Source organism: Cibotium barometz, chromosome 27 (genome assembly GCF_041138505.1).
Source record: "Cibotium barometz isolate CiBa-2024 chromosome 27, ASM4113850v1, whole genome shotgun sequence".
NCBI classification, from domain to species: Eukaryota; Viridiplantae; Streptophyta; class Polypodiopsida; order Cyatheales; family Cibotiaceae; genus Cibotium; species Cibotium barometz.
Genome location: NC_141072.1, coordinates 15,343,008 through 15,358,949, shown reverse-complemented (window position 1 = coordinate 15,358,949; position 15,942 = coordinate 15,343,008).

The window sequence follows — 15,942 nt, the reverse complement described above, 5'->3', positions numbered from 1 at the left end:
CCGCATCTGTACTTCCAAGGAAATCCTCTTCATGGGCGATACCCTGTTGTAAAGAGAGGCCAAATGCTGCCATATAGCTTTGGCCAGTGTCATATGCTTTACATGATTGATTACCTGCGGTGTGCAGTTGAGAAAGATAAACGAACGGACCTTGGCGTTGACACGATGACACATCTGTGTCTGAGCCTCCCGGTCCTTTCGGATCGACAGTAACTCCCCTTCCTCTACTTCCGGCCGTGGAACCCCAACAACGACGAAATCAGCGAGGTCGTAAGACTCCAGAATAGATTTCATCATAACCTTCCATATGCCGTAGTTGTTTCCGTCTAATTGACGGTCCATAGGGAGCGTGGGGAGTGTCGGGATCTTCACATGCCTCTCGGCCATCTCAAATAGATCTGCCATTGCGGGGATGTACTTTGAAAAGGGTGGGTGCGTGGGAACAAAGAAGAACTAATACTTGCAAGTGGCTGTCCAGCAAATCAGCCTGCCGTCCTCTTGCTTCTCCTCTTCCCGAACAGTCCACCAATCAGCAACACAATAGTCCCCCTCTTGCTCACACAAATCCCAAGAACTATCTAGCCTAGGCTCTGATACCATGTCAGAATACGCAGTGGAGATGATGAAGTGGAGATGATGACCAGATCTGGGAACACATAAGCAAAATGCAGTGCAGAAAAACACAGCACAAGAGAGAGAGAGATAGAGGCGTGTAACTCTGCTCTATATACACAAGAAGATCCCGGGGATGATACAAAATGGAATGGGGGCCATGGGGCCATTTTATATGGCCCCAAATACCCAGTTGGCCTATGCTAAAGGCAGCCGACTGGCCCTGAACCTCCACGACCAACAAATACAGCTAGTCGGCCAGCTGTTAGCAGTCGGCCATCACAGGTATGGAGTCATGGACCCGTACCATCAGTCGGCGAGCTCATGGGTCCTCCTGCCAACCCTGGGAAGGCACCCAAGCCATAGAAAAAATAGGGAAAAATGGGAGAAAAATACGGAGAGTGGGGAAAAATGAGAAAACACCTCATAAGGGCAGGCACACCCACAACAAGGGCCCTGGTGTATAAAAATAGACAGGAGATTCCTTCTAACAGAGACAAGTTCACATTGATGGGTTACTATCAATTGAGACACTCATACAAGGGTTTGGGTTAAATTCATCAACCAATAACAAAAAAAGTGTGCTAATGTGGGGTGCCCAATGAAAACATGTGTCCTCTTGTTCTTTAATAGCTGAGAATATCGAGTGCCCACCAACAAAAGCTTTTCTCTCCTCTCTCATTGTTCAAGCTGTTATACGAAACCTTATGAGTTACCAACCAAGCAAACTAGGGCTTCATCTTTTGCTTCCCATTCCTAGATGCTTGCACATACCTAGTCTATATGCCCATATGCTTTACATATGTGTGTAGGTTCATATGCATACCAAGTCTTAAGGTTCATGAATATGGAAGCATGACCAGACCGAAGTCTTCCTGTCACCAGAACCAAATGTGTGTGCATGTGTGCGTGCGTGCATGTTTGTGCGTGTGTGCACGCGTGTGTGAGTTTTTGCATTATTTCCTTTGCTTTTTAATTCCCTCTGTTTCACCTTTACTTTCGCATCTATCTCCTCTATTTTTCTTTGCTTCCTTTGTTCTCTATCTCATGTGTATGCTTCACTTTTATTTTCTCATTTGTGTGTAACACCTCTACTTTTTTCTCCTCTCCTTCCTTTACTATCTCTCTCATTCATGTATATCACCTTGATTCTCGACCTTATTTCTTTCATTATTTCCTATATCTCCTTAAAGCTCACTTATATTCTTGCCTTCAATTGTTACATATGATGATGTATGTGTACTCTCTCCCTATGGTGGTGACTAGGGATGCTTAGTGTGTCATTATATTTAGTTTAGTATCGTGGGTGATTCTATTTAATACTTGATGCTGAATATATGCTTGAGAGGATTTAGGTGGTTGTGTTTGTGCTTGTATCATATGCGTGAGAGTTGATTTATTGAGCGAATCCAAACAATTCCATATTCATATGATATGATTGAGTCCAATTAATTGGCATCACATGTCAGTATTATTTTGTTAAGTGATTCCAATTTAAGTGATTCCAATTTAATTGTAGCCTAACATTTTGGGTTGTATATGTATAGGCTATGAGCATGAGGATGACGATGATGGGCATTGACGTGAACACTTGCCTAGGTGTTTAGATTATTTTTGTCTAAGTGCATATGTGCACCATTTTGGATTTACTATGATTATGCCCATTGTACATAGTTGTTGGGAAAAGGTTATATTATTTTGATACCTTAGAGATTGGACAAAGGTTACTTTTGTAAAAGAAAAGCCCAATTTTAGAAAAAAGCACTTTATTTAATGGCTCAAAGGGCTATTTTGATAATATGATTAAAAGACCACACGTGGGAGAAGGAGACCACACGTGGGAGAAGGAGACACACACATCGAGTGAGACATTACACCCAATCTTGTGTTTTTGATTATTAGCTTATGCGTTTGTTTATGCTTGGTGCAAGGGTAATGCTCCGTTCATAGTATTTGAATTCTTCTATTGGGGTTTGTGAAGAAAAAGAAAAAAATCATTTTCTGGTGAAAGCACAAGAGGTTTTGAGCAATTTGTGAAGCTTCAACAAACTAAAATTTTTTAATACATGAAGGGGAAAAAGCACCAGGAAATTACATCATCACAGTCAAGTACAAGGCTAACCTCTAAGGGCAAGCAAAGGTAAATGTTTTTTATCCATTGGGAAAAAGAATCTCTAGTGGTTTTTTTATCCATTGGGAAAAAGAACCTCTAGAGAAAGGTGGATTTGAATGAGCCCAAAACCACCCTCTTCTCCTCCCAAAACCTCAGCCTCTCTAAGATCACCCACCATGGATGTGTTCAGTAAGTAGAGAAGGTTAAGATTACATCCTCAGAAGGGAGAGTTGCTACAAATTCATTCTCCCACTTCATGAACAATGGGCAGTGATTCTTCTACTCTCACAACATGCATGCAACGGTTTTCGTTGATGATTTGGCCTTAAATACGAAAGCTTAAAGCCTTAAATACTAAAGTCTTAGTCACAAGGATTACAAAGCCTTAAACAAATGCTATAAACACTTTATTCAAAAGCTATAAAGCATTAATAAAATCCCAAAAATAAATTTAATTTTTCTTGAAAAATATGTACAAAAGGCTTTAAAATTATAGAGAAAATTAGTCATTTATGAAAATTTCAGAAAAGGGAAAGAATTGCATTTTTTTTTCAAATCATGGTGATTTAATAGCTAAATCTTATGTGCCACTCGAATCCTTGCAGAAAGATTTGTGGGTCTGTTTTTCCATGAAATATAGTCCAAATTCATCCATTTATCTTCTACAAGTTATGAGTGATAGATAGGAAAATTTATTGCTTATTTTAATTCTATTTTTATATCTACAAAATCTTTTCTCCCTTTATTTCTTTAAAAATCTTATCGTGGAGAATCACCCGCAAGCACCCACTAGCCAAGAGTAACTAGATACACATCGGGCTCAATTATTGAGTGAGAGGAGACATAGGGAAGCTCTTCATGCAAGATACTATTTAGGCAACTAAAGAAGGATAATATATCTACTTATGTAGATAGATTTTGGCAAACCTTGTTGCACCTTCAAGCTTTAGAGAAAGTGAGGGAAAAAGAGCAAAGAGGAAGGTTTGTTGCAGGTTTAAATCCAACCATTAGAGCCAAAGTGAATATGTTTGGACCCTATTCTCTTAGCACTCGCATATCTTTAGATATGAATTGTGAGAAGAAAAATGGTATTCCCAAGGAGTTTAAAGCACTAGTTCCAACTTCATCAAGAAACCCTAGATATCGACCCTTTTATAGACCACTTGAAAGATCTAAATTTGGTAGTGGCAGCACCAACCAACAACATAGGCAAACATCAATAATCCAGAAACATCTACAAAAGGGAATAAATGAGATAAATCTACAAAGCCTAACAACAATGAGCTCAATAAGCCTCATTTTGTGAAGTGTTACAGGTGCAACAAAGAGGGTCATTATGCTTAAAAATGTCAAGAGAAGAGTAAAAATCGAGTGGTGGAGAATAAAATTCGAGTGGTATCCATGCACATGATTGAAGACAAAGACCATGCTGGTCATGCCAGAGGCAAGAGGGTAAATCCGATAACAAACAAATTGAATTTGAAGGAAAATTAAAAACTCAAGTTCATTCTCTTTTGAAAGTAGAAGGAACCATAAAAGGAAAGGAAATTGTTATTTTACATGATGATGGGAGTTCGCGTGATTTTATATCTTAAAGAGTTGTTAAAATGTTTGGTCTTGAATCCACCTCATCATAGTTTAAGGTCAAAACTGCATCACGAGCATAAAGTACATTTGCATAAAAGAGGTTAAAGACCTAGGTATCAATATTCAATCCTATGAGGATAACCGATTTCCGTGTAGCACGTTTACAGGGAGTAGATGTGATCTTAGGTATATTCCTTGATGTTGCCAATATAATCGACAAATAGATTATGATACTCATGAGATGTGGATGCAGAAATATGGTAAGTCCATTCATCGAAAAAGCCAAAAGTAAAGAGAACTATTTCTTTTGCTTAGCCACATGTAAGAAAAGAGAGCTTTGAGAAAGCAAGAGAAGATCTATTTGGTGGTAGTTAATACAGTCCCACTTCCTCAGAGAGAGAACTAACTAACCCTTCTCACCATCCATTCCTTTCCAAGTTTTCAGACTATTTCTCAAATGAACTACCTCCTAGAATACCTAGCTCTAGATTGGAGGAAGGATCATAAGGTTGAGATATGGCCAGTCAATTCTCCTCCTTGCAAAGCACCCTATAGAGTGAATATGCTTGAGAAAAAGGAAATCCAAAAGCAAGTAGAAGAGCTTTTAGCAAGAGGATTGATACGACCTAGTTCCATCTTATGGAGCACTTGTGCTTTTAGTGAAAAAGAAGAATGGTACGTACTGTATGTGGATTACTTACCATGCATTGAATAAAATTATGGTGAAAAAAAAATATCCTAGTTGATGATTTACTAGAAAAACTGAGGGGAGCTAGGATATTAGTAAAATTAAGGGGGGCTATTTAGTAAAATTGGATATTATCAAGTTAGAATGGTTGAGGAAGATGTGTATAAGATTTCCTTTAGGACGCAAACTGGTCATATGAGTTCTTGGTTATGCCCTTTGGATTGATCGCGCTGACGCTCCTGTGACTTTTAGTCGTATGATGAATCATATCTTTCTCAAGCATGAAAAGTTTATGGTTGTTTTCTTTGATGATATCTATCAAAAAGCATGAAAAACATATGGAGTTAGTATTCTCTCTTCTAAAAGAAAACCAACTCTTCCTCAATCGTGAGAAGAGTATTTGGGCCACATTATCTCTGCAGAAGGAATCCAAGTTGATCCTAAGAAAGTTGAGAATGTTACTTGGCCTTAACCTCGTAACATACACGATGTTTGATTATTCTTGCGTTTGTGTAGTTATTAGTAGGAAGTATATATATATATATATATATATATATATATATATATATATATGCATATGTTGTATATCCACTTACTAAACTCCTAAAGGAAACTAAAATCTTCCATAAGTCTGAGCAACAAGAGAATTATTTTTGAGCTTTGAAAGAATCTCTCACAAATACACTCTCAAAATGCACACGTGTTACGACTACCTGACTTTAATAAACCTTTTTTTGTAGTTGTAATTGATGCTAGTAGTCATGGCCTTGGGGTACTTCTTATCTAGGACATATATCATATAGCCTATGAGAGCAACAAGTTAAGATAGAGAACAATTATAGTACTTATGATAAAGAGTTGATTTCTTTGTATTGCATGCACTAAAGATTTGGAAACATAGTTTGATGGGATTAGATTTTTCTAATCAAGATAGATCAGTAGAGTATCAAAGAACTTGCTCTCTAAGCCCCAAACCTTAGATAGAATTATCAAATGGGAATCATTTATTTAAAGTGTTTAGCCTATGATACAGGCACAATCTGGCAAAGAAAATGTAGTGGTGGGGCTGATGCTCTTACCACCACCACTATGATCCGAGCGTCTACTACGGTTGGAGAAACGGCCCGAGGGTGGAGTGTGAGTAGGGAAATACAAAAATTGTAACACATAAATTCCCCAAAACTCAACAGAACACAAAAATGTTAACCACAAGTTTTGCAACTCGGAGCCAACAAATAGAATATAGAATGTGCAATAATACAAAACCAAAAGCACGATTCTATTACCCATGGATGATGCTAAAATTTTTTATGCTTGTTGATGCAAGGGTCTAGTCCCAATCACTCAACCTCCTATTGATGGAAGTTATGCTCACTTGCACTCCACTCCATCGCCATGCCAAGTGGTCTTCATTCCATCAGGTATGGAATAATGCTTGGATGGAGAGCTATGGGGGCATCTCTAATTTAAAACACACCATCCTCACACACTCACGTGATAGGGAAGAGATAGAGAAGAAATCTATGGAAATAACATGCAATCATTCCTTCTCTCACATATATACAACCACACTTAGCATATAACTCTCTCATATATACAACCACACTTAGCATATAACTCTCTCATATATACAACCACACTTAGCATATAACTCTCTCATATGTATACATCCACACTTAGCATATAACTCTCTCATATGTATACATCCACAGTTAGAGAATACACTCTAGAAGGAATATATGGCAATAACATGCAAGCAATTCTTCTCTCTCATATACACAACCACACTTAGCATATATGGTTATAAGAACAATTCTTCCTTATGCAATAGTTACAAGACTTGACAATTTTAGATAAATTTAGGACAATGATAGAGAACAAAACTGGGATACTAATCAAAATCCCTAAAACTAGATGGAGGTGAAGAATTCACACCTGAAAAATTAAATAAGTAATATTGGGAGGATAACATTGAATGATAATATAATACACTCATTTACATTCGTTTAATACAGTGGATTGGCATAGAGCATGAATAGAAACTTAATTTAAAAAACTTACATGGTAAATGTTAAAATGCTTTGGGAAATTTTTTAAGAAAGATTTGTGTATCTTAAAAAAAACATAACTAAATCCATTCATAATTTAATATCCAAATGTATTTTCACAAAAAAGCCTGATATCTTTGATCTATGAGTGTTTACATAGCCTATGCTCATATTCTAGATGTTAAGAGGAATAACATGTCAAACAAAGTTGCAAAATATTGACACTAAATATACCTTCTTCTTGTCGATTGATCCTATATTCAATAAAGATTTAAATAAAATACTCAGTGATAATAATCAATATATTTCTCCTATGGTATAATATATAGGTGCAAGATATCCCATGCACATCTGATTCTCTATATTATTCAAAACTAAAGAAAGTCCTCAAGATCAAGAAGACTAAATTCACCCATGAGATAGGCTGACTATAATGACAAATATCATGAACATAACCCAACCAAAAAGTGTGAAGAAATCAAAGGACATATGCATTAGGAAAAATCTATGAATGAAGAATACAAGAGTGTTCAAGCTAATAGATTTATAAGTTCAATGTCTTACATTAGGAAAAATCTATGAACGAAGAATACAAGAGTGTTCAAGCTAATAGATTTAAAAGTTCAATGTCTTACATTTGAGTAAATCCATTACTAGAACAAGTGTGTTTGTAAGGTAAAAACTCAAAAGTAATGGAAGCATAAAAAGTACTAGATTGATAGAAAAAGTGTGTACCCAAAATAAGTTTAATGTTTTACATTAGGAAAAATTTATGAATAAAGAATACAAGAGTGTTCAAGCTAATAGATTTATAATTTCAATTTCTTACATTTGAGTAAATCCATTATTGGAACAAGTGTGTTTGTAAGGTAAAAGCTTAAAAGTCATGGAAACATCAAAAAGTACTAGATTGATAGAAAAAGTTGTACTCAAAATCAAGCACACTTTGAATCGATTGCGAAGATTAACACTATTAGAGTAACTTCTCTATTGAATTTAAAAATGCCTTGTTTTATGGAGATGTGTACATGGATTAATCCAAAACAAGTTTCAAAATTTTGTTTTAGTAAGATTGATATACACTTAAAATCTTAAACATTCAAGAAAAGACAATCAACATCAATTTGCATCCAATTGAATAAAAAGAAGTCTTTAAATGTTTACTTATGTTGATGGAATCATCATCATCATCATCATCATCATCATCATCATGGGACACAATGTCATTAGAAAGCCAATGTGGATGTTAACCACTTTGGTTAACATCATTTTTCAAGCATGGTTACGCTTCTTGTAATCTACCATTTTGTAACCGCACTAAGCGCTTATTAAAAAAAGATATATGGGATGATTGAGCTTATGGATTTTGTAAAGCTAGATGTACATAGAGCTAGAAAGCAAATTTTGGGCCCCCAATTATAAATGGGCGGCCGGCCTTTGTAAAAAGTGAGCTTAGGTATATAAATGATTTTATGGAATATGAAAAGGGACAATCCTTTTTGTCACAATGGAGTCTTGCTATCTCTCTCTCTCTCTCTCTCTCTCTTGTGCTTATCGTTGCATGCTTGTGTTTGTGAATGCTTGCTTGCTTGATTGTTGTGTATGTATATGGAGGGGATAGTGTTAGTTTAGTTTCTCTTCTCCCTTCTCTTGTCTTCCTCCCAAGATCCCTCTTGCATGCACATTGGCATTGAGCGGAGGTAGAGCTTTCCATAGCTCCCTTCTTCTTTGCTCATTACCTAGCTTGTGGATCTCCACTTGGGTGACACAAGTGGTGGTGGAGTGAGCCCCTAGCGGCCTCACATAGGGGAGTTAACCCACATTAGGGTTGGCTAAATGCAAGTCTCCAGATCACCCTTACATGACATCATTCTCTTCTTCTCTCCCTCGCTTGTGCAAGGTAGTATGTTTTGGTTAACATATTTGGCACCCTTGCCGGGGATCAGCATTTAGTTTAGGGTCCTCCATACATTTCACTTGCTAGAGCCATCACATTGCCCGGTTGGAGTGCAAATCCACCTTGTTGGTTGTGTTTGTTTGCTTGTTGTTTGATTTTTTTAACTCTTACCATGGAGCAATGGAGATTAATGGAGCATGCGGAGTGTCAAAGTCTTCATCGGATGCGGTAGACACAAGTAGGTACTTGAACTTTTCTCTTGAGATTCATGCAATTTTTGGTTTTATGTAACATTTGTTAAGTTTTTCATAGTTAGATTAATCCTCTAATTAATCTCAAATAATTAGGTTTTCTTAGGCATTCTAGGCATAGCTACATATAGGTTCTAGCCTCCTGCAAAAAGAAAAACTCAAAAAAACATATGGGAAGTACCAGAATCATCAGAAATTTGAGGAGGAGAAGAGGTAAAATTTTGACTCTGGTCTAGTTTTTGAGAAGCATACAGCTGTACCCTTCTCAATGCCACGACCGTGGCAACTATGCCATGCCCGTTCCATCCCCGAGAGCATATTTTCCAGTATCTCCAGCATTAAATTGAGCAAAGGGCATTTAAAAAGGAATAAACTACATTGATTAAGCATAAAGAGCATTAAACAAGGCGTACAACTGTGCTGTCAGGGAATTTTAGTGGGTGGTTGTCAGCACCTACACCATTAAAGAGCTCTCTAAACTAAAAGCATAAGGTTGTACATTTAAAGCGTATGCTCATTCCTTCCCTGAAGCCACGCTTGTTCCATTCCCTTGCCGGGTGCCATGCCTGTTCCTTCTTCTTTGCCACGGTCGCGTCTTTCACTTTCGCAACAAAGCATATGCTCACATCATTTGGAGCGTATGCCCACCATTCCTTCATTTTCCACAAGTGCACGCCCGTACCATTCCTGTAGCCACACCCCTATCTTCCTGGAAGCGTATGCTTCTATCATCTTTGCCATGCCCGTTCCATTCCCTGGTTGGGAAGCGTATGCCTGTACCTTCTTGAAAGCGTATGACCATACCATTCCTAAAAAAATAAATAGAAAAAGAGATTGTCCACAGGGGGTCCAGCACTGCCATTCCACACATTCATGCACCTACGCTCGAGAAAATTGGTGCAAAACAACCCTCTTCAATGATATAAACTCTCTTGATGCTCCCTCACTCATAAGATTAAACCCATTAGTCAACACAACTTGGAGCCAAACGGTGTTAATCTTTGATATTACCAGTGAGAGTGAGGATCATCCCAGCACACGATGAGTTACTCTTGACATAGAGACAGGAGGACTAGAGGCTTAGTGCATGGAAAGACCACTTATCCTGGAGCAAGACCCAACATTCCCTACCCATTCACAAAGAAGCCTTACTTCCAGACTCTGGAGTTTTATCCTAGGAAAGGCACAGCCAAACGAGCCACATCCCAGGGATAGGGGTATGGAAAACCAACCTGAAAGAGAGCCCACGCCGCCTCTAGATCTTAGAATGGAGATAGGGAAAAGTGAAAGTAACCAAACCTAGGCTTATCCCACCAGTCTGGAGGGGGCCACATCTGCCTTAGGAATGGCTGATTCATACCAAGCCTAGAGACCAGTGCTAAGCCCAAGACAAGAATTAGCTCTCCAAGGGCCCGAGACGTTCTACCAGAGAGAGAGAGAGGGCCCACCCAGCCCCGTCATATCACCTTGGGGCACCAATGTAAAAGCAATACCGACCTTGGGGAGCATAGCGAGGATACCATATGGGGTCATATGAAGCACATCCCAATCCTCCCATGAGACAAGGACCCCCAACGGTCTATTATCCACTCGGCCCAACTCCTCCACCTATTATTCCCCAACAAGCACCCACTCCAACCATGGCAGGGATAACCCTTGAAATGTTAAGGATAGTCATGGAAAAGGGAGGGGGGTAGTTGTGGCATCGCACCCCCAACACCAGCCTACACAAGGGCCCAGACAAGAGAGGAGTAAACCCGCTAACATATCTAAACTAATCACCAAGTTTGATGGGACCGGAGACCCTATACCCCATTTAGATATGTTCAATCAGATTTGTAAAGCCTTCGACCATGTGGCTGACCAAGTCAAGGTGAGTGCCTTTGGCCTCACCCTAGATGGTAAAGCTGGCCAATGGTTTAGATCCTTGAAGACAGAAGATAAGGCCACCTTCAAAACCTTGAAAGAGGCCTTCAAGGTTGGATCCTCCCGTCAAGGAACCCGATGGAGTCCCGTTGGAGCAGTTACACAATGTCAAACAAAAGGATGGTGAAACCATCTAGGACTACATCAATAGGGTAAGGTATCTTCACTCCTGTTGTAGTGCCAAAGATAAGTTCTGATGAAAGGCTAATTTGGAAATTTTTGAAAGGCCTAGATGACATACCCTTACATAATTTTTTGTATGCCCTGTCCCATACCTCCTTCGAGCAATGCTTTAGGAATGCTATGGAATTTGAGGATAACTTCAAGGGAATGCATTCCTAAGAACTTCACAAGTGTACATCGGAGGCCTCATTCAAAAAAACTAGCACCAGATCTGAGGGAAAAAGCAAGGAGTCCACCTCGGGATAATAGGTTGAACAGTTGGCCAGTGCATTAATGCAAAAAATGACCCAACACTGGAGAACTGGCCAAGGCCAGGATCGAGTAGGTCAACCCTACCTCTACCCTAAGAGGGAGCTAGTGTGGTGCTCGATTTGTCAAGCTAACCTAAGCACGGAGTGTCCACATATGCGACCCCGTCCCACCCTCCACTGCACATACTACCAAAGATGGGGCAGTCATGAAATTACAAATTGCTATCAGCAAAGTGTTGCTCAAGCCCGAGCCCCTGCCAACAAACCCTAGGCAACCGTTGGCTTTGCTAGCACTTGCACTTCATAACACACCTCAACGAGGCTAGGAAGTGGCCCAAAGAGGAATCCTTAGGGTACCACAGATGCCCTTACCGCCCTGTACTCCCACCTCAACCCTCATTACCACGAGTCACACCAGTTTGTTAGATAACCTTGACGAAAATTTTTGAAGAAGGGGATGAGGGGGAAGTCGTTGAAGGACCCACTTATGAACCTCTTGAACCAAACATTTCGCCCTTCCAGATTTGGAGGGTGACCATATGCTCCCTGTATACTTAGCCACCCCAACTCCATGGGGACGGGACATGAATACTCTAGCTAAACGACCACCCATGTAATGTTACCATTGTGTAGGACCTCCCTAAGTAGTTGAGTGTGCAATCAAAAAAGGGATGACAAGTACCTTCATGGGTGCTTCCACACTAACCCCTTTATGTGTTGGGTGTGGAATAGACCACATGTATAAGGACTGTAGGCACAAAAGGAAAAGCTTGTGAAGGTAATACCAACACCAGCATTAACTTGATGAGTGTAAGAGATGGATTTATTCATATGGTCTCTCTCAAGTACCAGATTACAAAATAGACAAAGGGTCACATCTCATGCTGTACTAGAGGTATTGACCTTGAAAAAACAGGGACACGCAAAGGTTTTATCTCCAAAGAATGCCCTGGAACAAGCACGCGCAACTAGACGCTTGCGAAAGAAAACTACGAAAATTGGCAAAGGGGATAGCAGGGTAGTTATTAAAAGCGGTTCGAAAGATGGTACAACCACCCATGCATCCATCTCTTCATCAGAAGAGGAACAACTACTACCTTCAGCCACCTGTGCTAGGGAGCTAATTGACCCTAACTAGCTCCCTAGAAAGCTAGCCGAATAGCCTAATCCCATCGAGGAAAAGGAAAGGCTAATGGCAGCCCAAGAATTGGTATGGAAACTACCAAGATCAACTTGAGGATGGGCCTCCAATAGCTAACCTAGAGCCATGCCCCTCAGTTTCCAACATGCAGCCTACCGAAGAGGCTCATATAATGTATATAACAAAGAGCTCCTAGAACAAGCACCCCCTAATAGGCCAGCAGAAAGCAACACCCACCGCGATAGCTACCCCCCACCAAGGAAACCGGGTAGATGAATATCTCAAAAACCTAGGGGATGATCACCTCAAAAGGACATACACAAAGGTCCACATACCAATACCCTATACGAACAAGACCTTGAGGACAAGCCAAGGTGACCTTCCTCAAGGAACATCATCTGCTCCTAGAGACATCGCAGGTCTCTCTTCCTTCCTCTCTTCTCTAATCCTTATCCCCATTGGCACCTTGCTTCAAGGTAGCCCAAGCTTATGGAAGGATATAAAAGATTAGATGGAGGGATTCCTCAGAGCGAGGATGCAAGAATCCATGAAGCTAGATAGCTCTCATGAGACTGAGGAGGATGAACTCATTGAACCCCATGAGATCACTGGCACCTCGACGGTTTATGCACAAGTATTTTTGAGGATTCATTTGAGAGCTTGAACACCATGCATAATACAAATTTCTACAACTGAGTTGTTGCAACATGTGGAGTTTTTGATGATACATTAGCTTGTTCCTTTCATCTTGAAACTTTATAACCCCTAGTTATTCTTTGATTCCACTACATGTTGCACACTTCAAAAACACACTTGTCTAGCAAGGCTCACATGCTTAAACTATGTATTTCAAATTCTATGTGAAAGTAGACATGGATATCACTTTTTGGTTTAGCTGCTTCAAAGTATATTCATCTCATTTAAAATGTCAACTTGTTTATATGCATTCAGGATCACCAATTGGGCCTATCTTGCTCCATCAGCCAATAGTCCTACTTTTATGGGGGCCATGCACTTAGATATGTTCTGCACAAAATCTTAAATTATTACTCTAACCATTTCTATAAGATCCCATCCCTTTCTAACAACTCTCTTGTTGCTTTCTAACAACTCTCTTGTTGCCATGTATAGCTCTTTGCATACCATTCTAAAATTGTCCCCTATATCAATAGAAAGATGTCCTTGTTGGAATACCATGCATCTCATGTAATGCTTTGTAAAACATCTCCTCACCATCCATTGTGAATCTATATTGCCTTGTTCCTATAGCATCAGTATGACATTCCATGCTAAGAGAGCCATACACAGTTTATTCGAGCTTGCAAGCACTATCCTCCAAAAATCCTTACGTAAATTCAAGCTTGCAAGCACTATCCTCCAAAAATCCTTACATAAATTCAAGCTTGCAAGCACTATCCTACAAAAATCCTACGTAAATTCAACACTACTCCACAATCAGCAAATTGACAAGATTGTTTTTCATAACAATTCAATGGTGGTTCAACACTACTCCATGATCAGCAAATTGACAAGATTGTTTTTCATAACAATTCAATGGTGGTTCAACACTACTCCATGATCAGCAAATTGACAAGATTGTTTTTCATAACAATTCAATGGTGGTTCAACACTACTCCATGATCAGCAAATTGACAACATTTTTTTTCCACAATAGTTTAAATGGCGGGGTGGGAGACTAGGGATGTTGTGTCCATTGATAGCCTATAAGAAGAACCTACTATTGACACCCCTTAGCCTTTCTTTTTATCATATAATACCTTCTCTTTTTGACAAGAAAGTAACCAAAAATTTCATTGTATCCATTGTTATGTTCTACTTGCATATTTGTCCAATAATTTGAAGATCCATTAATGGAGGTGAGTCTTTTGATAGGTCACCTCACTAGGTTAACATTGTCCACTCTAGGTAATGTTGACAAGCTTGTGTTACATGCTTGTTCAATAACCACACCTACATCTTCTTCTCTCCAAGCACTTCAAAGTTCACTACCTCATACAGATTAACCAAGATAATAACTCCAGTGTCAATGTAAATAGTTTTGTCCTCGGACCATAGCAAAACACTTTTCTCCTCCAGTTATCTTGGATATTAATATTGTCACATGATGGGAGCAAGCTCCTTTCATCGTCACATTCCATGGTTATCTCAAAATGTTTTGGTGCTTTTTGTTTCATGCGTATCCTTTGTAAGCATTGTTTATGCTACTTGATAATACTCCCAATTACTTCACATATTGTGATTACATCCATTGTTGTAGGAAATGGTAGGGCCACATTCGTATTAAATCACTTTTCTATGAAAATTGACATATTGGCATCACCAAGAAGCTCTCCATGATAATAATCCTTTGCTTTCATTACATAGACCTAACCATTAGCCACTATCTCTCTATTGATGGGCATGTTAGCACATTCTTCACATTGAAATTGAAGGGCGATTTCACATGTTATAAGATTGTAAATGATGTGAAGAAATAAATGTTATATAGACCTCAATAAAAAACCACAATCTATGGTACGAGAGAGTCTCAAATTGAACTTTTGTCAAACTCTTTGAGAAATTAGTCTGTTCTTTTAGACTCAAGCTCAATTTTAATCCAATATTTATAAATTTCACATGCTTCAAGGTTAGCACTCAAGTCCAAATTTCACATGCTTCTTCAAGGTTAGCACTCAAGTCCAAATCTACATCAATGCATAGAGATTTGGACTTGAGTCCAAGACTCTAGACATTATAGAGAGATTTGGACTTGAGTCCAAAACTCTAGACATTATTGAGAGATTTAGACTTGACTCCCAAAACTCTAGGCATTGTAGAGAGATTTTGACTTGAGTCCAAAACCGTAGACATTATAGAGAGGTTTGGACTTGAGTCCAAAACTTTGGGCATTGTAGAGGGTTTTGACTTGAGTGCAAAACTCTGTCCAAAACTCTAGACATTATAGAGAGATTTGGACTTGAGTCCCAAAACTCTAGGCATTGTAGAGAGATTTTGACTTGAGTCTGAATCCATAGGCATTTAGGAGAGATTTAGATTTGAGTCCAAACCTTAACTCCATTCCTATTGATTTGGACTCAAGTCTAAATCTCAGCTCAATGCCTAGAGATTTGCACTCAAGTCCAAATCCTAGCTTAATTCCTAAAGATTTAGATTTAGGTCCAAACTCTAAGAATTGATGGATATTTTTTGAATGAAAATCTACCCTCCAGGTTTATAGATTTGTT